The sequence below is a fragment of the Schistocerca piceifrons genome, chromosome 4 (genome assembly GCF_021461385.2).
Source record: "Schistocerca piceifrons isolate TAMUIC-IGC-003096 chromosome 4, iqSchPice1.1, whole genome shotgun sequence".
Lineage (NCBI taxonomy): Eukaryota > Metazoa > Arthropoda > Insecta > Orthoptera > Acrididae > Schistocerca > Schistocerca piceifrons.
Window position 1 is genome coordinate 580,839,872 of NC_060141.1, and position 23,527 is coordinate 580,863,398.

Consider the following 23,527-nt stretch of genomic DNA (forward strand, 5'->3'; position numbering starts at 1 on the left):
TCAATATGGATTATGCAAACAACGATTGGGACTGGCAATTGCCCCACTCCATAAACGGATGTAACATATTGCTCGTAAATAGTCAGAAACTTCAATTATTCTATGACTACACGATTACCGGACAATCACTGGAAGCAGTCACATACGTTAAATATTTGGCAGTTCACAGACGGAGCGCTTTGAAATGGAACTATCACAGAAATCCATTCACCCATACGGAATATAGTAGACAGATCCAGTTGAAGAATTCTAAGGAAATACTGTCTGTGAGTAAAGGAGGTGGCTTATAAGGGATCCATACCAGATAGGATTGATAGAGGAAATAGAGAATATGCAAAGAACAGCAGAGCAAGCTCTTTTATTGTGCGCGAGTGGTTTACGTCACAAAAACTGTTGTAATCGTGCTGTGGTGGTAAAAATAGCGTAAGCCTACGTTCCTAGAAATGTCAGCCGATAAATTGCTTCCACCCGTGTCTCGCCAAAAGGCCATGAAGGTAAAATTAGATCTGAACTCACACTGAAGCTTATAAATATATTATTTTTAATTTTTTCCAAACTTTGCACCGTCAAACGTGACTGTATTCAATACACTGGAAATATGAATTAAGAAACGCCTTCAGTCACAGATTTTCATGTTTTATGAATTACGCGATGCATTTCGGACCATGCGGGTCCATTATCGGGTGTAGTTCGTCTTAATACATGCCTCATTTTTTTTCTTTCAACTCATTCAAGACTAAAAATAAAGCATGTATTAAGAGAAACTACACTTGATGATGGACCCACAGGGTCAGAAATGGATCATGTACTCAATAAAACACGAAAAGCTGTGAATGAAGGCGTTTTTCAATTCATACGTCCACTGTTATAAATACTTGTTCCTCCTGGGCGCCATTCGCCACTTGAACACAGGGGAGATGGAATTGTCACTAGCACGCAAAGTACCCTCCGCCACAGACCATCAATTGCTTGTAGAAAAGAAATCAGGGTACACCTAGCCTCATTTAGACACTCATTTTTCCCTTGCTGAATACGCTAATAAAATACAAAAGGGAGTAGCTAAGATTGCTCTCAAATACCCTGCGTCACGTAGTGCACATTGGCTTGCAGGGTGTGTATGTAGATGTAACTGAATATCTTCGACTTTCTTGAATGAAATTTTCACTCTACAGCGGAGTGTGCGCTGATATGAAACTTCCTGGCAGATTAAAACTTACCACCTTACTGTAACACCTCGGCTTGAATGTCAAGTGTGTCCAGCGAAAGGCGGAAAGTACTGAAACTGCATCTAGTCATCATACAGTATATTTGCGTGTGGCTCCCAAAGCCGGATTTCATAAACCGATTTCCCAATACCCTTTCTGGTTGGTCACCTAAACGCTCCAATATCGATGCTTGGAATGCGGTTCTAGTTCACGGATTACCACTTCCACCGTCGATTGTTTCTGAATCGTTTCTGTAACGTTCTTGGGTTGTCAGGTAACGTCTTGTTTTCAAAAATTTTCAGCTCAAACGGACGGAGTAACTTTTTGTGCAGTGAATGGGAAGCAGCATGAAGTCAACCTCTAATAATCGATCGAAGAGAGCGCCAGTCATTGTGCTGACTAAATCAGAAATAGAAATATTTTATTTCCAGACGCCATATTTGAGAGATCTGGCAAACTTGTTCCACTCCTTAACATGTAAACATGAGAGCGGAAAACTGTTTCCGGAATACGGTTTTCGACTTCCGGAAGTTGTGTCGCGTGTGAACTTAGTGTGAGTGGGTACTATACGAGGGTAGACAGTGCCTGTAACCTGTTGAGCGGCCGTAGTTGCACAAACGGTACCAGCGATGACCGCGGCGATAATGATAATGACTACGATGACGCGCCGTGCGTCACCTGGCCGCCTGCACGGACGGCGGGGGCGGCTGGTGATGGAGGCGTCAGCTGCCGTCTGATGGATGGCCCGCGCCGTCCGCGCCGCTCCGGCATCGCTCATCGGCCACGATATATATGGCGGAGCCCGGACCCCGGATTGTGCCGTTATAAATACCAATAAGAGTTTTTTTGTTGACGGCGGGCGGGCAGAGCGGATCGCTGCCAGCCGGCAGGGCGCTTTTTAAAATTCCGCCATGATATACGGCAGCCCGAGGCGAAGCCAGAAAGTCTTCCGCGGGGCGCACGTGTAGGAGCAGCTGCCTGCAGTCCGCGCGACCGTGCCGTCCACTTCTCTGCACCCGCGCTCTGGTACCAGGCGGGACGCCTCTGATACGTGCTGGGAAGGATGTCACAACAAGATGTCTAAACAGAATGACACATCTTGTTAGGTCTGCAGACATACAGTGTGTTAAAAAAAGAAGTGGCCCACAGTACTGATCAAAACTACACCGAAGCGCCAAAGAAACTGGTATAGATATGCGTTTTCAAATACTGAGATATGTAAACAAAAAGAATACGGCACTGCTGATGGCAACGCCTATATAAGACAACAAGTGTCTGGCAAAGTTGTCTGATCGGTTACTGTTGCTACAGTGGCAGGTTATCGAGATTTAAGTGAGTTTGAACGTGGTATTATAATCGGCGCAAGAGCGGTGGGACACAGCATCTCCGAGATAGTGATGAAGTGCTGATTTCCCCGTACGGCCAATTCACGACTCTACCCTGAATATCAGGAATCCAGCAAACCTCAAACCTCCGGAAACGCCGAGGCCGGAAAAAGATCCTGCAAGAACGGAACCAACGACGACTCAAGAAAATCGTCCAACGCGACAGAAGTGCAACCGTTCCGCAAATTGCTACAGATTTCAATGCTCGGCCATCAAAACGTGTCAGCGTGCGAACCATTCAACGAAACTTTATCGATATGTGTAGTATCATTGCCACAGATACTACTAAACGCCGACCGCGGTAGCCGAGCGGTTCTAGGCGCTACAGTCCGGAACCGTGCGACTGCTACGGTCGCAGGTTCGAATCTTGCCTCGGGCATGGATGTGTGTGATATCCTTAGGTTAGTTAAGTTTAAGTAGTTCTAAGTTCTAGGGGACTGATGACCTCAAGTGTTAAGTCCCATAGTGCTCAGAGCCATTTGAATCATTTTGAACTACTACAACGCCGCGCCAACACAAGGTTGGCTGCTCGTCGTCTGCCGAGCACAGAACGCTCTAGCGGGCTGTGCAGCTCGACGGAACTGGAGTGTGCCTCATTCACTTCTTAGCTGGATTTAAACCGAGGCTGACGCACTTTCATAATCGGCCCTCAGCCAGTTCGGTAATGTTTGCATTGATTTTCTGAGAAGGGCCCATCAGGCTTAGTCCCTGAGAATATGTGTATTAGTTCATGGTATACCATGTAACGAGATTGTCAGTTTATAGCCACACCTGCAGTCCTACAAACTACTGCAGATAAGTAATTTGATTGTACTATGTGTTTCTTGAATAATAATCCTTCTCTCTAACAGTGTGTCGTACCGCATATTATTGCAACCTGGACTCCTTCCGCTCTTATCAACTCGGCCTCCTACTTATTTGCATTCAGTAACGAGCTGAAAACACCCACGCGTTTTGTGCATCTAAATAGTGAGACACAATAATATGGGCTTTCGGATCCAAAGGCCCTCGTGTACCCTTGACGACTGCACTACACTAAAATTTGCACCTCACTTGGGCCCGTGAACACCGACATTGGACTGCTGATGACTGGAAACATGTTGCCTGATTGGACGAGTCTCGTTTCAAATTGTATCGAGGGGATGAACGTGTACGGGTATCGAGACGACCTCATGAATCCATGGATCCTGAATGCCAGGGGAGGACTGTTCAAGCTGTTGGAGGCTCTGTAATGAAGGGGGGCGTGTGCAGTTAGAGTAATATAGGACCCCTGGTACGTCTAGATACGACTCTGGCATGTAAGCATCCTGTCTGATCAGCTGCATCCATTCATGTCCATTGTGCATTCTTGGGCAATTTCAGCAGGACAATGCGACACCCTAGATGTCCAGAATTGGTACAGAGTGGCTTCAGGAACACTCTTCTGAGTTTAAACAATTTCGCTATCCACCAAACTCCCCACACATGAACATTAGTGGACATATCTGGGATGCCTTGCAACGTGCTGTTTAGAAGGCATCTCTAGTGTTCTGCGTGGTCGCGGGGGTCCTACACGATATTAGGCAGGTGTACTAGCTTCTTTGGCTCTTCAGTGCAGATTTCTCATAATTCGCTGAAAGTTAGGTAATTGATGAGACGGAAGGGGGGTATGCAAACCGTGGTACTCTTCCCCACACAGACCACAGTGGCTCCCGCTTGTAGATAAACTTGCAGTCGAGACATGTTGAAGATGAAAGAAAGTAAAAGGAAGCGGTGGTAATCCGTGGTCCCGGCGGGAGCCTTTGTGAGTAGGAGCGCGCGCGACTGCGCTTGCTGCAGCGGTGGGAGCTGGGACGCAGACAGCCATTGTTTGGACAGAGCCGCAGACGCAGCCGCGGTTGCAGGTGTGGGAGGCGCCTCTGCAATCTGTGGCGGGCGTGCTGCGTGGGAGCGGGCGACGTAACGGCGCCTGGAGAGTGTTAAAGCTCCCCGCCGACCGCCGTAAAACAGCGGGATTTTCAATTCATTGCTCGCGCCACGCGCGAAGGGCCCGGCCGCGACAAAGGCTGTACAAACATTAAAAGCGGCGTTCGCCAGTTGCGGGGGACGAATTAGAACGAGAGAGAGAGGAGAGCGTGAAGCAGGGGAGGGTGAGCCCCTGGTCGCCCTTTGGCAGCCGCGAGAACGTGTCACGCTCACTCCGAGCGGATCCCCTTGCAAGCCCTGCAGATGTTAATATCACGTTTTACCGCCGCGTCTAGAAGTGTCCGCTCCTGTAAAAGGTTATAGAAACAAAAATTCTAGACTGCAAATGCAGCTTTCTTCACAAACATGTATTTGACTACATCTACTTCCATATCACGCAAGCCACCTCACGGTGTGTGGAGGAGGATACACTGTGTACTACTGTGACTTGGGCTTGTCACGAAACGTGCCGCTCTTCTTTGGCACTCCCCTACCAGCCCAGTCTGGTACGGATCTCAGACTGACGAGCAATGTGGTTGAAATGGCTCTGAGCACTATGGGACTTAACATCTGAGGTAATCAGTCCCCTAGAACTTAGAACTACTTAAACTTAACTAACCTAAGGACATCACATACATCCATGCCCGAGGCAGGATTCGAACAAGCGACCGCAGCAGTCGCGCGGTTGCAGACTGAAGCTCCTAGAACCGCTCGGCCACAACGGCCGGCTGATAATTTAGGTTAAGTAGTGTGTAAGCTTAGGAACTGATGACTTTAGCAATTAAGTTCCATAGGATTTCACACACATTTGAACATTTTTTTTCTGCCTTTCCGGCGATTAAATTTATGTGGTCGTTCCACTTCGAATCATCCCGTGCACGTACTCTTAGGTACGTTTTGGGAGTAACTCCTTCCAGTGATTGTTCTGAAATAATGTAATCACACAATGAAGAGTCTTTCTGTCTATGTATTCACAATACGTTACATTGTTTATGTCTAAGGTCAATTGTCACTTCCCGCTCCAATCCTCCATCCTCTGCAAATCTTTCTATTTTTCGCTACACTTTTCTAGCGTGACGACTTCTCTGTATGCAACAGCATCATCCCTCTAAAGCTGTATGGAACCTCCGACGTCATCTACTAGGTTGTTCATTTACAGTTTGAAAAGTTGGTATCACAGGGTAGGTTCTGATGAGTAATAATCATCAAGAAAAAAATTTGATACGTTGCACTGTTTACGATTTAATTAGCTATGAAGTTCGCCAATCAGGTCGTACGCGTGCAAACTCAAGCACTTGCACGCGCTAAAATGCGGTAATCCTTAAACGTCTTCGGGGTTCGTGAGCTACCACTCGCTCAGATGCTCATTACTAGGTAAAATGTGCCCACTTAGGATGTGATAAATTTAAACTAGGTGAGCAAAAGCTACGTCTGTTCTGTGCTCTGTTCCCTAGAAATTCTCTAGTCTAGTCACACATTTGGTCAGATATTCCCTGCGCTCATATTTTGTTTATTAGGTGGCAGTGCAGAACTTTATCAAACACCTTACGGGAATCTAGGAACACGGCATCTATGTGGGCGCTTGTACCTACTGCTTTTTGACTCACGTGGGCGAACAGAGGGACCTGGGTTTCATACGGTCGTTGTTTTCTGAACTCATATTGATTCTTACAGGCCAACGGCCTTGCCGCAGTGTGACACCGGTTCCCGTCAGATCACCGAAGTTAAGCGCTGTTGGGCTGGGCTAGTACTTGGATGGGTAACCATCCGGTCTGCCGAGCGCTGTTGGCAAGCGGGGTGCACTCAGCCCTTGTGAGGCAAACTGAGGAGCTACTTGAATGAGAAGTAGCGGCTCCGGTCTCGTAAACTGACATACGGCCGGGAGAGCGGTGTGCTGACCACATGCCTCTCCACATCCGCATCCAGTGACGCCTGTGGGTCGAGGATGACACGGCGGCCGGTCGGTGCCGTTGGTCCTTCCAAGGCCTGTTCGGACGTAGTTTAGTTGTAGTTTTATATTGATTCATACAGAGGAGATTTCCGTTCTCGAGGAATGTCATAATATGCCGGCATAAAACATGTCCCAAAATTCTACAACAGATCGATGTCACAAACATAGGCCTATAGTTTTTGAAGTCTGTTCGACGATCCTACTTGAAAAAGGGAATTACCTTCCCTTTTTCCGATCTTTAGGAACGCTCCGCTCCTCAGGAGACCTACGGTACGCTGCTGCTAGAAGGGAGGCAACTTCCTTCGCATTCTCTATTTAGAATCGAATTGGTATCTCGTCAGGTCCAGTGGCATTTCCTTTGTTAAACGATTTCACTTGCTTTCCTGTCCCCTGGTCGCTTAACTCGCTGTCTGTCATATTTTCATATATGCGACGATTTAAGGGAGGAACTGTGGTGTTGTCTTGCTGTGCGAAACAGTTTTGGATGAGACATTTAGTATTTCGGCCTTCTCTGTTTGTCCTACGTTTCATTGCCGTTATGGTCGCAGAGTGTCTGGACAGATGGCTTCGATCTGTTAATCGATTTAACGTAAAACCAAAACTTTCTAGATTTTCTATTAAGTAAAATTGAGACTTTGTAAAAGAGTGGGAATATTCTAGTCTCCCTGACGCTCAACACTCCCTATAAAATCCAACCACGATAAGGCTCTATTGCAAAAACTGGTATACTGTCTTGGAGAATGACTGATTTACAATGTTCTTATACAGTGTGTATCAAAAAGAATCATCCGATTCGGCACGTCTGTGTTTCTGAAACTAATAAACATATACAATGAATTCTCGTTTTTGATGATCGGGAAACTTACAAAGCTTTTTTTTTTTTTTCATACCTTTTCATAGGTGACCAATATGCCCCCCTTGAGATGGACGACATGTATCAATGAGGTATTCAAATTGTTCCCACACTTAAGCGAGAACGTCTTGAGTTACGGCTTCCAGAGCTGTAATTACGAGATGTCACAGTTCATTCATGGTTGTTGGTTGTTGGTTGTTGGTAACAGAGGCACATAAACAGAGTCCACAAGAAGAGGGCGGGCCTATTAGTTATAGGGAGCTCCAACGTTAGGCGGGTTATGGAGCCCCTCAGGAAAATAGCGGGTAGGTCGGGGAAGAATGCCAGTGTGCACTCGGTGTGCTTGCCGGGGGGTCTCGTCCGTAATGTGGAGGAGGCCCTTCCGGCAGCTATTGAACGCACTGGGTGTGACCGGCTGCAGATAGTAGCACATGTCGGAACGAATGACGCCTGCCGCTTGGGTTCTGAGGCCATCCTTGGTTCCTTCCGGCGGCTGGCTGATTTGGTGAAGACAACCAGCATCGCACGCGGAGTGCAAGCTGAGCTTAATATCTGCAGCATAGTGCCCAGAGTCGATCGCGGTCCTCTGGTTTGGAGCCGTGTGGAGGGTCTAAACTAGAGGCTCAGACGACTCTGCGACTATAATGGTTGCAAATTCATCGACCTCCGTTATTGGGTGGAGAACTGTAGGGCCCCCCTAGACAGGTCAGGCGTGCACTACACACCGGAAGCAGCTACTAGGGTAGCAGAGTACGTGTGGCGTGCACACGGGGGTTTTTCAGGTTAGAGGGACCCCCCCTTGGGCGAAACGATAAAATACCTGACGGCTTACCAGAGAGGACATTATCATCGTTGATAAAGAACGTCCGTCCTCAGAGACCAAGAACAGGAAAAGTTAACGTAATATTGGTAAACTGCAGGAGTATCCAGGGCAAGGTTCCTGAATTAGTATCTCTTATTGAAGGAAATAGTGCGCGTATAGTATTAGGAACGGAAAGTTGGTTAAAACCGGAAGTGAACAGTAACGAAATCCTAGACACAGAATGGAATATATACCGCAAGGATAGGATAAACGCCAATGGTGGAGGAGTATTTATAGCAGTAAAGAATTCAATAATATCCAGTGAAGTTATTAGCGAATGCGAATGTGAAATAATCTGGGTTAAGTTAAGTATCAAAGGTGGGTCAGATATGATAGTCGGATGCTTCTATAGACCACCTGCATCAGCAACCGTAGTAGTTGAGCGCCTCAGAGAGAACCTGCAGAACGTCGTGAAGAAGTTTCGTGATCATACTATTGTAATAGGGGGAGACTTCAATCTACCATGTATAGAATGGGATAGTCACACAATCAGAACTGGAGCCAGGGACAGAGACTCTTGTGACATTATCCTGACTGCCTTGTCCGAGAATTACTTCGAGCAGATAGTTAGAGAACCAACTCGTGAAGCTAACGTTTTAGACCTCATAGCAACAAATAGACCGGAACTTTTCGACTCCGTGAATGTAGAAGAGGGTATCAGTGATCATAAGTCAGTGGTTGCATCAATGACTACAAGTGTAATAAGAAATGCCAAGAAAGGAAGGAAAATATATTTGCTTAACAAGAGTGATAGGGCACAAATGGCAGAATATCTGAGTGACCACCATCAAACGTTCATTTCTGAGGAAGAGGATGTGGAACAAAAATGGAAAAAATTCAGAAACATCGTCCAGTACGCCTTAGATAAGTTCGTACCGACTAAGGTCCAAAGCGAGGGGAAAGATCCACCGTGGTATAACAATCATGTACGAAAGGTACTACGGAAACAAAGAAAGCTTCATCATAGGTTTAAGAGTAGTCGAATCATAGCTGATAAGGAAAAGCTGAACGAAGCGAAAAAGAGCGTAAAGAGAGCAATGAGAGAAGCATTCAACGAATTCGAACATAAAACATTGGCAAACAATCTAAACAAGAACCCTAAAAAGTTTTGGTCATATGTAAAATCGGTAAGCGGATCTAAATCCCCTATTCAGTCACTCGTTGACCACGATGGCACCGAAACAGAGGACGACCGAAGAAAGGCAGAAATACTGAATTCAGTGTTCCGAAACTGTTTCACTGCGGAAAATCGTAACACAGTCCCTGACTTCAGCCGTCGCACGGACGCCAAAATGGAAAATATTGAAATAAACGATATCGGAATTGAAAAACAACTGCTATCACTTAGTAGCGGAAAAGCATCCGGACCAGACGAGATACCCTTAAGATTCTACAGTGATTATGCTAAAGAACTTGCCCCCTTTCTATCAGCAATTTATCGTAGATCGCTGGAAGAACGTAAAGTACCTAGCGACTGGAAGAAAGCGCAGGTCGTTCCCATTTTCAAGAAGGGTCATAAATCAGATGCGAATAATTATAGGCCTATTTCGCTTACGTCAATCTATTGTAGAATAATGGAACATGTTTTGTGTTCTCGTATTATGACGTTCTTAGATAATACAAATCTCCTTCATCATAACCAACATGGATTCCGCAAACAGAGATCATGTGAAACTCAGCTCGCCCTATTTGCCCAAGAAATTCACAGTGCCGTAGACACTGGCGAGCAGATTGATGCCGTATTCCTGGACTTCAGGAAGGCATTTGATACGGTTCCGCACTTACGTTTAGTGAAAAAAATACGAGCTTACGGAATATCGGATCAGGTTTGTGATTGGATTCAGGATTTCCTAGAAGAAAGAACACAACATGTCATTCTTAACGGTTCAAAATCTGCAGATGTAGAGGTAATTTCGGGAGTACCGCAGGGAAGCGTGATAGGACCTTTATTGTTTACAATATACATAAATGACTTAGTTGACAACATCGGTAGCTCCGTGAGGCTATTTGCAGATGACACGGTTGTCTACAAGAAAGTAGCAACATCAGAAGACTCGTACGTACTCCAGGAGGACCTGCAGAGGATTAATGCATGGTGCGACAGCTGGCAGCTTTCCCTAAACGTAGATAAATGTAATATAATGCGCATACATAGGGGCAGAAATCCATTCCAGTACGATTATGCCATAGGTGGTAAATCATTGGAAGCGGTAACGACCGTAAAATACTTAGGAGTTACTATCCGGAGCGATCTGAAGTGGAATGATCACATAAAACAAATAGTGGGAAAAGCAGGCGCCAGGTTGAGATTCATAGGAAGAATTCTAAGAAAATGTGACTCATCGACGAAAGAAGTAGCTTACAAAACGCTTGTTCGTCCGATTCTTGAGTATTGCTCATCAGTATGGGACCCTTACCAGGTTGGATTAATAGAAGAGATAGACATGATCCAGCGAAAAGCAGCGCGATTCGTCATGGGGACATTTAGTCAGCGCGAGAGCGTTACGGAGATGCTGAACAAGCTCCAGTGGCGGACACTTCAAGAAAGGCGTTACGCAATACGGAGAGGTTTATTATCGAAATTACGAGAGAGCACATTCCGGGAAGAGATGGGCAACATATTACTACCGCCCACATATATCTCGCGTAATGATCACAACGAAAAGATCCGAGAAATTAGAGCAAATACGGAGACTTACAAGCAGTTGTTCTTCCCACGCACAATTCGTGAATGGAACAGGGAAGGGGGGATCAGATAGTGGTACAATAAGTAACCTCCGCCACACACCGTAAGGTGGCTCGCGGAGTATAGATGTAGATGTAGATGAAATAATCACAGACGGGCAGATCCGGTGACCTTGGAGGACACGTGGCGCTCTCTGGGAGTGTCGATCGGCCGTGAGGCGTACCAAAATAGTCCGTGCAGTTGCGATAATGCTGTGTCCCGGATGGCGCAGTGGGTACCGCATCTGCCTAGTAGGAGGTCCTGGGTTCGAATCCCGATCCGGTCGCTCGCTGCCTCTGATTCCGTTTAATGTCCCACTGCAGCTGACAGCAGTGACCCCCATTCAATTTACATATAATGTTTCACAGCTGCGGGATCTGCGTGGGGTCTGTTCTTTCGAAGCAACAGACGCCACGCACTCAAATTAGAAAACAACATTTATAGAGTATAGGACTCGGTGTTAGCAGACAGGCGAATAACGATGTCAGAATTGTCCACATTACGTATTGGCATTGCTCAGGCCCATCACACACTCCATGGGTTGCTCAAAAGTGTCTGCAAGATGGGTACCGAGAACTCTGACCCCCGATCACAAGAGTGCAAGAATAGGAATCAGCCTCGATCACTTGATGCGGCACGCGTGCGGGGGTAATGGGTTCCTGCGCAGTATCATCACAGACGGTGAGACATGGATACTCCACTTTAACCCAGAAACCATGGTCACCACAATGAGGTGAAAGCATCCCAATTCATCAAAGAGGGAAAAGATTCAGAGTGTCACCCTCCGCAGGAAAGGTTATGACCACACTGTTCCGGGACGCGGAAGGTGGAATTCTCCATAATTTCCTCCAGCAAGGGACCGTCAGTGCGCACGCTACTGCGACACCCTCACCAAACCCAGGTCTGCTTTGGCGGAAGAGACCAGGGCTCCTGAGTGAAGGTGTTCTGCTCTTGGGCGACAAAGCAATACCACACACAGCGAGGTGCACACAAGATCAGATTCGTCGCTTCGGATGGGGAGAGTGGATCACCCTTCCTAAAGCCCCGATCTTGCCCCGTCGGACTTTCACCTGTTCCCACATTGAAACCAACACTCTCGGGAAGTCATTTCCAAACCAATGCTGATGTGGAGCAGGCGGTGAGACAATTCCTAGCATCGCAGGACACCGAGTTTTACCAGAGTGGGTTGTCCAAACTGATTTCATGCTACGATAAATGTTTCAGTATCGGTAGTGACTGTGTCGAAAAACAGTGAAAGGTTCATAGTTCATGATACTATGATGTATTTGTTTTTGACAATAAAGTTTACGTGTGAAAAACAATGCCGTACATCGTATTACGTTGATAGTTCTCACGTTGGGTCCTTCTATGTGCGTTTCGCCTTTACTTTTGACACGTTTCTTAGCTGTAGTTTACTGGTTTCAAAGCTGTTCTTCTGCTTCCAGTCTTCTGATTTATCAGCAGCACAGTGCTGAGAATATGAACGCTCGTTTTCATCCTGAAGAAAATGTAAGTTCATATCGTCAGAGCTGTTCTAGCGATAATTCCGACGACTAGAAGCAAAAGAACGGCTTTGAAACCAGAAGAAAACTTATTTTCATTTCCTCAGTGCTGTTCGAGTGATAATTCCAAAGACTGGAAACAGAAGAACGGCTTTAAGATCATCAAAGCGGGCACTGATACAGAAGTCTATGTGATCGCCGTAAGCTTATTGACACCAATGCTTACTAATTTAAGTTATATATTACAGCACTGAAGATGGTCACTAAGTGACCGAAAATCGATTTTGCGATAATAAACAAAAATATACGACCAATGCTGTCTCTCCTTTCAAGTATACCCATTATCTGGTCGTAGTGCACAGGACACTATGGAGTCGCCAATCAACTGATACAGAACCTCAGCTACTAACGTTGCCACTTTCAAAAAATAAAGACGAAACTCGTATCGCGCGATAAAATTGGTTTTATTCAGTAGCACATATAAGGACCGAACGTGACAATTATCAGCCGGCCGCGGTGGTCTAGCGGTTCTAGGCGCTCAGTCCGGAACCGCGCGACTGCTACGGTCGCAGGTATGCCTCGGGCATGGATGTGTGTGATGTCCTTAGGTTAGTTAGGTTTAAGTAGTTCTAAGTTCTAGGGGACTGATGACCACAGATGTTAAGTCCCATAGTGCTCAGAGCCATTTGAACCATTTTGACAATTATCAAATAACACTTCCGTGTTTACTGAAAAATGCAACAGATTACGTGATCAGACTAACATCTATTATTGATCAAAGGAATAACGACATTAGCTGCTAGTGTGCATTGAAGGAATTCAATAGGGAAAGTTCTCTGCCTCGTGATGACTGGGTGTTGTGTGACGTCCTTAGGTTAGTTAAGTTTAAGCAGTTCTAAGTTCTAGGGGACTGATGGCGATAGATGTTAAGTCCCAAAGTGCTCAGAGCCATTTTTTTTAGGGAAGGTTGGAACTATATATCGTACAGGGACACGAACCGTGATTCTTCAGTTTCTCGGGAACGGTCGCCTTGACCGCCTTCGTTTTTTTATCTCATTTTGTTCGTTGTTGTTAGTTGCATTTGTTCGGGATGACATCCGTCCAAGTTCATCGTTGATGAGAGCAGCTGACCCTCTGACCGAACACGCTGAGCTACCGTGCCGGCGCCCCTTTGGCCATCTGGACACGCTTCCTGACTGACTCAAATTCCTAACTTATCCACACACAACTCAGTCTGACATAGTGCACTGCTCATTAATCTCACTCTTCGCAGCGATCACTGATTCCTGTAGGAGTCTGGGCGTGTTTGTGCATCTGCACTGAAAGGACCAACGGCCGTCTCGCCCATGTGTTCTTTCGGACATGTCTGAAAGAAGAGACACCACTCGTTCCACCGATCCCTTAAACTGCGCGTCTGGTCCAGGCGGAGGTTCGAGTCCTCCCTCGGACATGGATGTGTGTGTTTGTCCTTAGGGTAATTTAGGTTAAGCAGTGTGTACGCTTAGGGACTGATGACCTTAGCAGTTAAGTCCGATAAGGTTTCACACACACATCCCTTGATAGTAGAAGTATAAACGCTTTCAAGTTAGGGGTCTGTCATAACCTTCCTACCCCCGTACGGCCGCCTGCTGGCGGCTCAGTTCAACACACCCCTAACCAGATCCTCGGTTGCCGGCCGCGTCCGTGAACTCTCTGCTCTGGGTCAAGAACGCCGCCTGCCTGCAGAAGTCCGGACGGCGGTCGCCTCGGCCCCTGGACTAAGATCAATGCTCCCCACCCCCACTGCCACCCCCGCAACCGCCCCGACTCCGCTGCCGAGGCCGGTGGAGCGCCTCGGCGAACCCTTCCGCCTTCAGACGCCATCCAGACGTCGCGCGTCGTAAAAGACGGCGCCGTCTTTTGTCTTTTACTGTTCCCGCCGACTCTTAATTAAATGGGATCCGGCCGCCGTCTTACCAACACACAGGGCCGTCCATCGTCCGGCACCGCTGATGAAAGGACATCTTCCGGCCTCCTCCTACCGTCTGCGGACACCCGAGGAAACTCGGCAGAACATAGTGACCCAAGGAGAAGGAAGCGTCCGCTTTGAACTTCTCTGCAGACGCCCCGCGAGTTCCGAGCCGTGCCTGCTCGATCTCTCAGCACTGACACAGAGCGACGCGTAGTGCTCTTCAAATGAGCCATCCAATTTCTGTGAGTACAAGGCGGGCCAGTTTCGCAGAAAGACAACACTGCAAGGCACTCCCCTAGTGGCTAAACTTCCGCTGCCGTCTCGCGGAATACGAGGGCGCAGTGGTTACAGCATTGAACTCACAAACGTGTGGAGCTGAGTTCAAATACCTCGTCCGATACTCCAGATTTGTGTTTTATTTGACTTTGTATTACCAGAGGGATTGCTTCGAATGAAGTGTTTCGTAGTCCACGACACGCTGCGTTTCCCACGTACAGAATGGTCTGACCAGCCACCTAATCTGAAGATGCGTTTTCACGGGGCATACTTGCGGAAACGTTTGTCCGCAGTACTGTTCATATCAACACGGACGTAATGTGACTGCAGTGTACAGCCATACTGCGGTATGGCCCGATGGCCCGGTAATATTGATGATGGAGCAGTCTGTTGCAGTTATTTTCCGAGTTGCTGTCAAATTTGTCCACCAAGGGTGGAGAATTTTTTGTATGGCCGAGCCATTCCTATAGCTATCTCGCCCTCACGCTGACAGCATTTGCAGCGCCATATCGTAATCCGAGCAGTAGCGAAATATTATTTCGTTTCAGTTTGAAATATGACGCGTGTACATAGAGGCACTCGATTTGTGTGCTTCTGCAGGAATGTAGAAGTGGGCAACGAGACAAAACTCCGTAAATATGAAACGACACAAAATTCCATAAATACGATACGTAAAACAACGAGCATAGCAATGGAGCACACAAAAATACGTAATGTTTACAAGGGCCGTAATCTGAAAAAGAAAATTCTAATTGCTAGCGTCATAGTAGACCGTCCATAATTTTATTCTACAGGGTGACTCAAAAGTACGCTAACATTTGAAAATCGACTAATTCACGGAATAATGTAGATAGCGAGGTAAAAATTGACACTCACGTCTGAAACGACATAGGGTTTTATCGAAACCAAAAACAAGAGACCGACCGAAATGGCGCAGTGGTTAGCAGACATGACTCGTATTCGGGAGGACGGCGTTTGAAACCCGCGACCGGCAATCCTGATTTAGGTTTTCTGTGATTTCCCTCAATCGCTTCAGGCAAATGCCGGGATGGTTCTTTCGAAAGGACACGGCCGACTTCCTTCCCCATCCTTCCCTAATCTGATTGCACTGATGAACTTGCTGTTTGGAAAATCAACCAATTAACCAAAAACGAGAGCAAAAGCTAGCCAACAGATGTTGTCAATGGACAGCAACCGTCAGTGACGCCGCATGACAGTTGTATGTAAAATAAGCTATATAGAGAGAGGGTATCCACCCCATACTGCTACACACGAGAAAGATCTCTTGCGCACAGTGTTCGGTGAGGATCGCATACCGAGCCGCCATGTCCGTCATGCTTCGCCTCCCAGGTCCCTAAACCTCAGTACGTGTTATCATTGGCTGTGGGGTTACCGGAAGTCACAAGTCTGCCGCGATCTTCCAGCCTCATTAGGGATGCTAAAAGACAACATCCGACGGCAAATTTCTCACCATACATACTGATAAATAACTGGGTGTTGTGTGCTGTCCTTAGGTTAGTTAGGTTTAAGTAGTTCTAAGTTGTAGGGGACTGATGACAATAGATGTTAAGTCCCATAGTGCTGAGAGCCATTTGAACCATTTGAACATACTGATAATCTGTACAGTGCTGTTCACAACATTGTCCCTCGACTAAAGGTATTGTTAATCAGTGACGGCCAACATGCTGATCATTTGTTACAAAGAACATCGCCTTTGCTATAAATCAGTTTTTATGCTAGTTTTTTGCTTTTGCTTCATATGAAGCGCCATCTATTCGTTATTTTGTACACTTTTTTGGTTTCGATAAAATCCCTTGTCATTTTCAAGCATGATTGTCAATTTTTACCTCTCTACCCACATTATTCTGCGAAGTATTGAATTTTCAAAATGTTAATGGATCTTTGCTTCATCCGGTATAAAGTTCCCTAAGACCGCGAAACTCTTTTTTTTTTTCTTCATGACGTGTGTTTCGTTATTCATGTGCGCAACTTGCTAGCTGTCTGAAAAATGCCATATTACAGCCTTGAGCTGCTGGTAAAATCTACAAAGCCTGTTTCGATCGACTAGTCATCATAATGTTCGTAAACAATTCACAGCTTCGTATTAGCCTAAAATAAATATTGTCGTCAAATGCTAAAACCATGAATTAGACACTGTTCTCATATAGTAATATCAATTACATCGTCAGTCTATAAACACCATGATACATTCTTCGGCGTTAACGCTGTGAACAGATTCAAGATATATAACTTACACTGAAGAGCCAAAGAAGCTGGTACACCTGCCTAATATCGTGTAGGGCCCACGCGAGCACGCAGAAGTACCGCAACACGACGTGGCATCGACTCGACTAATGGCTGAAGCAGTGCTGGAGGGAACTGACACCATGAATCTTTCAGGGCTGTCCATAACCCCTTAAGAGCACGAATTGGCGGGGGTGAGGGTGGGGGTGGGGGAAAGAGATCTCTTCTGAGCAGCATATTGCAAGGCATGCCAGATATGCTCAATAATATGTCTGCACAGTTTGGTGGCCAGTGGAAGTGTTTAAACTCGGAAGAATGTTCCTGGAGCCACTCTGTAGCAATTCTGGACGTGTGGGGTGCCGCATTGTCCTGAAGGAATTGCCAAGCCCGTATCTAGACGTATCAGATTGCATACGCCCCACACCATTACAGAGCCTCCACCAGCTTGAACAGCCCCTGCTGACATGCAGGGCGCATAGATTCATGATGTTGCCTCCATACCCGTACGTGTCCATCCGCTCAATACAATCTGAAACGAGACTCGTCCGACCAGACAACATGTTTCCAGTCATCAACAGTACAATATCGGTGTTGACGGGCCCAGGCGAAGTTTAAAGCTTTGCGTCGTGCAGTCATCATGGGTACACGAGTGGGCCTTCGGATCCGAAAGTCCATATCGATGTTTCGTTGAATGGTTTGCACGCTGACCCTTGTTGACGGCTCAGCATTGAAATCTGCAGCAGTTTGTGGAAGGGTTGCACTTCCGTCACGTTGAACGATTCTCTTTAGTCGTCGTTGATCCCGTTCTTGCAGGATCTTTTTCCGGCCGCAGCGATGTCGGAGATTTGATGTTTTACCGGATTCCTGATATTCACGGTAAAAAATGGTTCAAATGGCTCTGAGCACTGTGGGGCTTAACTGATGAGGTCATCAGTCCCCTAGAAGTTAGAACTACTTAAACCTAACTAACCTAAGGACATCACACACATCCATGCCTGAGGCAGGATTCGAACTTGCGACCGTACCGGTCGTTGCGCCTAGACTGTTGCGCCTAGAACCGCTCGGCCACTCCTGCCGGCTTCACGGTACACTCTTGAAATGGTAGTACGCGAAAATCCCCACTTCATCGCTATCTCGGACTTGCTGTGTACCATCGCTCGAGCACCGACTATAACACCATGTTCAAACTCACTTAAATATTGATAACCTACCATTGGAACTGAGCAGTAACCGATCTAACAACTGCGCCAGACACTTGTCGTATACAGGCGTTGCCGACCGCAGTGCCGTATTCTGCCTGTTTACGTATCTCTGTATTTGAATACCTATGCCTATACCAGTTTACGTCGTCAGTCTGTAAGAACCGTGACTGTTAGTGTACTCATTCATCGATGTTAACTCTGTAAACAGATTCATGAATACGATGTATATTTATTTTTCTTTAAAGTTCATAGCCATTTACGGTCCAGTTACAACGTTTTTGTGTGACAAATTACTTTTTTGCTTTACGGCTTGCTGTCCGATATAACACTCCAAAAATTTAAACTTTCAAATATATACAAAAGGTGGAAATATATATAAAAAAACCGACTATATATTATGATCCTATCGAGTTTTAAAATTCTGTCAAGTATTGTATCATAGTAGTGTTTAGTGTGAAGAGCGTTCCAATACAACCTTCAGAAATTAATATAGTGCAGGAAAAGCTTATGTATCCCACATTACCCGACATTTCCCTATTCGTTCTTGGGGAACTGTCGCAATAATTTTGCTTGCGAGAACAGACTTTGCATTAGCCACGTGGCGTGTGTCTCGATATCCAAAAGTGCGCTGGTTATCAGCGTGCTGCTATATCCGACATCGCCTACTTCCTGCTGCACATCCGCCATTTTGCACTGACAGCAGCTCAGTGAAATAAAAGTCTATCGCCGAATACTGTGTATCGGTTTTCTTCCACCCGATATACGAACACGAAAGTTTCGTGGTCTTCTGTCTTTTGTGACTGATTTATTGGCTCAGCGTGAGGGATATTGCTCAGAAAGAATTCTCTCATTCTACTCTGACGGGAAAAAATCGAAAGAGCAAGAGGTTGTTGTGCGACATAAAAGAAAGGTGGTAGGCGTGTTTCTGCGTCTGAAAGATGACGTCTGTTCAAATTTCGCGCCAGTCACATAGGAGTGGCACCAGTAGTGCCACTATGTGGATGCAAGTCAGGTTTGCTTTAAACACGTGCTGTAATGGTCGTGGTACCTTTGAGATTGGAGGTGGTAAGCTGATGTTAATTAAGAATGCCTTTATGGCGACAAAGACACCATTTGCAACATGCCACTGAGTTTGCCGTGTAATAGTCCTACCAGAAGCTGGACGTTCCTTCTGCGATATTGCAGAGAGACTTGACAGGAAAGTAGCCACTGTACAGGACTGATGGCAGCGGCAGTCAAGAGAATACCAGTCGCGAGAAGACCGCGCTTCGGACGGCCACGTGACACTTCCGAGAGGGCAGCAGCTATTGGAGCAGCAGTTGGCGCCACAGTGACACAACAAACCGTTGCAGTTTGGTTACTTCAAGGACAGCTCCGAGCCAGACGCCCTGTAGTCTGCATTCCATTGGCCCCAAACCGCCGCCATTTGCAACTTCAGTGGTGTCATTGGAGGGAAGGGTGGAGGTCTGTTGTGTTTTCTGATCAAAGCTGGTTCCAGTGATGGTCGTGTGTTGGTTAGAAGAAGGCCAGTTGAGTTGATTACAAGCATTGTTTTGTGCTGCTGCTGGAAGCCAGTTAGTGGGATGGAGTCCCATGCCTGTCAACACAGTGACGATTAATGCTGTTTGTAGATGACGCCGGAGTTGCGTCCGATGGTGTCCCTTATGAGCTAGGCAGTTGAGGACCTGCAACCAACTTGCCTGCGTGCTGGACACACTCGACCTACACCTGGTGTTATGATGTGGAGTGCGGTTTCGTATGACAGTAGGAGCAGTCTCGTGGTTATCCCACGCACTGTGACTCAAAATTTGTACGTCGGTCTCGTGACTCGACCCGTTGTGCTGGAATTCATGAACAACTTTCCATGGGGTGTTTTCCAACAGGAAAACACTTGCCCATATACCGCTGTTGTAACCCAACATGCTCTACAGTGTCAACATGTTGTCTTGACCTGCTCGACCTGTAGGTCTGTCTCCAATCGAACACATATAGGACATCATCGGAAGATAACTCCAGTATCATCCAAAGACAACATCAACCGTCCCTGTATTGAGTGCTGCTCGAGTACATGGGATCCGCACCACACGGACTGAAAGAAGACATCGAAGCAGCTCAGAGTGCCGGCCGCTGTCGCCGAGCGGTTCTAGGCGCTTCAGTCCGGAACCAAATGGTTCAAATGGCTCTGAGCACTATGGGACTCAACGTCTGACGTCATTAGTCCCCTAGAACTTAGAACTAGTAAAACCTAACTAACTTAAGGACATCACACATCCATGCCCGAGGCAGGATTCGAACCTGCGACCGTAGCGGTCTCGCGGTTCCAGACTGCAGCGCCTAGAACCGCACGGTCACTTCGGCCGGCCAGTCCGGAACCGCGCTGCTGCTACGATCGCAGATTCGAATCCTGCCTCGGGCATGGATGCGTGTGATGTCCTTATGTTAGGTTTACTCAACAATCTGATAGCGATTGGACACAAACGATTCCATCTGCCACCAGAACTAATAAAATTATACCATAACAGCATTTTGACATCAATTGTAGGATACGGGTCTGGGCCCACAGGCTCACGAGGGTCATGCCTGCCATGGCTGTAGGAAGAGTGCAGCGAAATATGCTCCTGAGATCAGTAGGGGCATACAGAACAACTCCGGGGGGGGGGGGGGGGGGAGCGCTAACAGTACAAATGGAGCTCTGTCCGCTCGATATAAAGATCAGAGAACAAGCGACATGGTACTGGGTCAAAAAGGAAGAAAGGTATAAAATAATCGAACTACTGGGGATTCACGTGGGGAACAAAATGGAAATCAGACGCAGGGGGGAAGATCTTTGGCAAGAACAGTGGGACAATGAGGAAACCGGTCGCAGAACACACGAATTACTGCCCAGTATGAGGAAGCGACTGCAATTAAAACATTTCAAACCTTCAAGAGGACTGCTGCACTTTCTTACGGGTTTATGGACCCTACCCGGCATACCTATGCCGGTTCGGGAAACGGGCTACACCAGCGTGTGACTGTGAGGCACCCCAGAACACGTGGTGTATGAATGTCACCTCTTCGACGACGTAGCGGCGCAATTACGTCAACAGTTACCCATCCATGACACGTACCACCTGCTCAGGCATGAGGGCCACTTCTCAAACTTGAAAAAATTGGCAAACGAAATCTCACACAAAGTCATAAAGGAATTCCTAAGGAACAACAATTAAGATCTCACATTGCTACTGACTTGATTCAGTGCACTTTTCCCGTTCAGCCGAGGCTTCACGGCTGGAATCCGCCACGTCTGGGATTAGGGTGGGGGGGGGGGGGGTTCACCTTTATTACCGATTCAGACACTCACCGGATTCGACATTAGGTTAAATATTAGGTTAGATGTAGGATAAGCTAGGATAGCAACACTAGTATAGCCGGTGCTAGGGGCATGTTCACCGGGATTAGCTCGGTGAACACGGCCAACAACGTAGATTTATACAATGCTGGCGCACCTGTAACGCTGCAGGTAGAATAGACTACCATAAGTAGAAATAGGGTAACAGAATCTAGACACAATAGTAGTGCCCATAGTGTGATTAAAAGAACTAACCATAGAATAAGCTGTAGTAATAACACTTGTATTGTATCAATTTAAATAAAAAAAAGTCTAGGGCCTCAGACGTTAAGTCCCATAGTGCTTAAAGCCATTTGAGCTCAGAGGCAAGCTGCTAGATTAGTTACCAGTAGGTTCGATCAGCTTGCAAGTGTTACGGATATGCTTCGGGAACTCAAGTGGAAATCCGTGGAAGGAAGAAGACATTCATTTCGAAGAACCCTACTGAGAAATTTTAGTGGACCGGCATTCAAAGCTGATTGCAGAATGATTTTATTGCCACCAATACACATTTCGCGTGGGGACTACGAAGATAAGATACGAGAAATTAGGGCTCATACGGAGGCATATAGATAGCCGTTTTCCATTCACGCTGTCTGCGAGTGGACCTGGAAAGGAAACGGCTAATAGAAGTAGAGCATATCCTCCGCCACGCACCATGCGGTGTATTGTAAGGAGATGTACATATTGACCGAGAGCAACAGATATGGAACTCCATCCCACAAACTGACATCCAGCACCTGTACAACGCAACACATCCATATTTGCATGCTTGCATTCAATATTCTAGCGGTTACACCTGTTATTAACGTACGAGGGTGAGTCAAATGAAAACCTTAAATTTGTAATAACAAATCTAAATTTCGTCCTGATCTCCTGTAAGTTGGTAAGCTTGCTACAAACAGCGTGCACACATACCGTCGCAGTATCAGTATAAAGATGGCCGCCCCACTTGTGACTTGCACCAGGGAAGAACAGTGTTCTGTTATTCGGTTTTTGCGTAGTGAAGATGTGAAACCTACAGAAATTCATCAACGAATGAAGATTCAGTTTGGTGATACACGTTTCTCACAGCAGCAAGTCTACAAATGGAGTAGGAAGTTAACAAATGGTGTGCCTTCAGTGGAATATGCTCCTCGTCCAGGTTAGGCACAACGAGTTGTGACTCCACAGAACATTGCAGCAGTTGAAGCCACACTTAATGACATTGCAGCATTTTTACAGATTATTCATGGGTCAGCACACCACATTATGCATGATGTGCTCCAGTTTCACAAAGTGTCTGCGAGATGAGTGCCACGGCAGCTGACTCCTGAAATGATAGAACGACGTGTTGATGCTTGTGAAGAACTTCTTCGGCGCTTTGAACGAGAAGGTGATGGCTTCCTTGCAAGAATCGTTACCGGGGACGAAACCTGGGTTCACTTCCACAAACCGGAAACGAAGAGAGCGAGCAAGAAATGGCGCCATTCCTCATCACCAAAACCAAAGAAGTTTCGAACAGAACCATCAGCAGGGAAGGTTATGCTGACTCTCTTTTGGAACGAAAAAGGCGTCATTTTGGAGCATTACATACCTAGAGGGTCCACTGTCACCAGTGCATCATACACAGATCTCCTAAAAAATCATCTGCAGCCTGCAATCAAATCAAAGCGACGTGGATTTCTGTCAGCAGGTGTCCTTTTGCAACATAATTCGAGGCCCCACACTGCCTCTACAACAGTTGCAACAATCACAGACCTGCATTTTGAGTGTCTTCATCATCCACCATACTCACCAGATCTTGTCCCATATGTTTGGACCACTCAAAGACGCAATGGGAGGAAAGGAGTTCTGTTCTGATGAAGAGGTACGCCACGCGGTGCATGAGTGGTTGCGCGGACTACCAAAAGAATTTTTTTCTAAAGGAATTTATGCACTTTGTAAGCGCTGCAGGACTTGCATTGAGCGTGGGGGAGATTATGTTGAGAAGTGATACAGCTTTGTACCACGTCTGCACAATAAATAATATTTAAAAAAATATTTAAGGTTTTCATTTGACTCACCCTCGTACCAGC

At 46.5% G+C, this 23,527-nt stretch overlaps 1 long non-coding RNA gene and 1 pseudogene across 1 annotated transcript in view; both read left to right on the plus strand.

Moving 5' to 3' along the window:
* The window catches only part of LOC124795438, a 511,127-nt gene that overhangs the window by 305,188 nt on the left and 182,412 nt on the right, over nucleotides 1-23,527 (plus strand). The gene's annotated exons all lie outside the window — the stretch shown is intronic.
* LOC124796807 lies at nucleotides 6,209-6,325 on the plus strand (annotated as a pseudogene).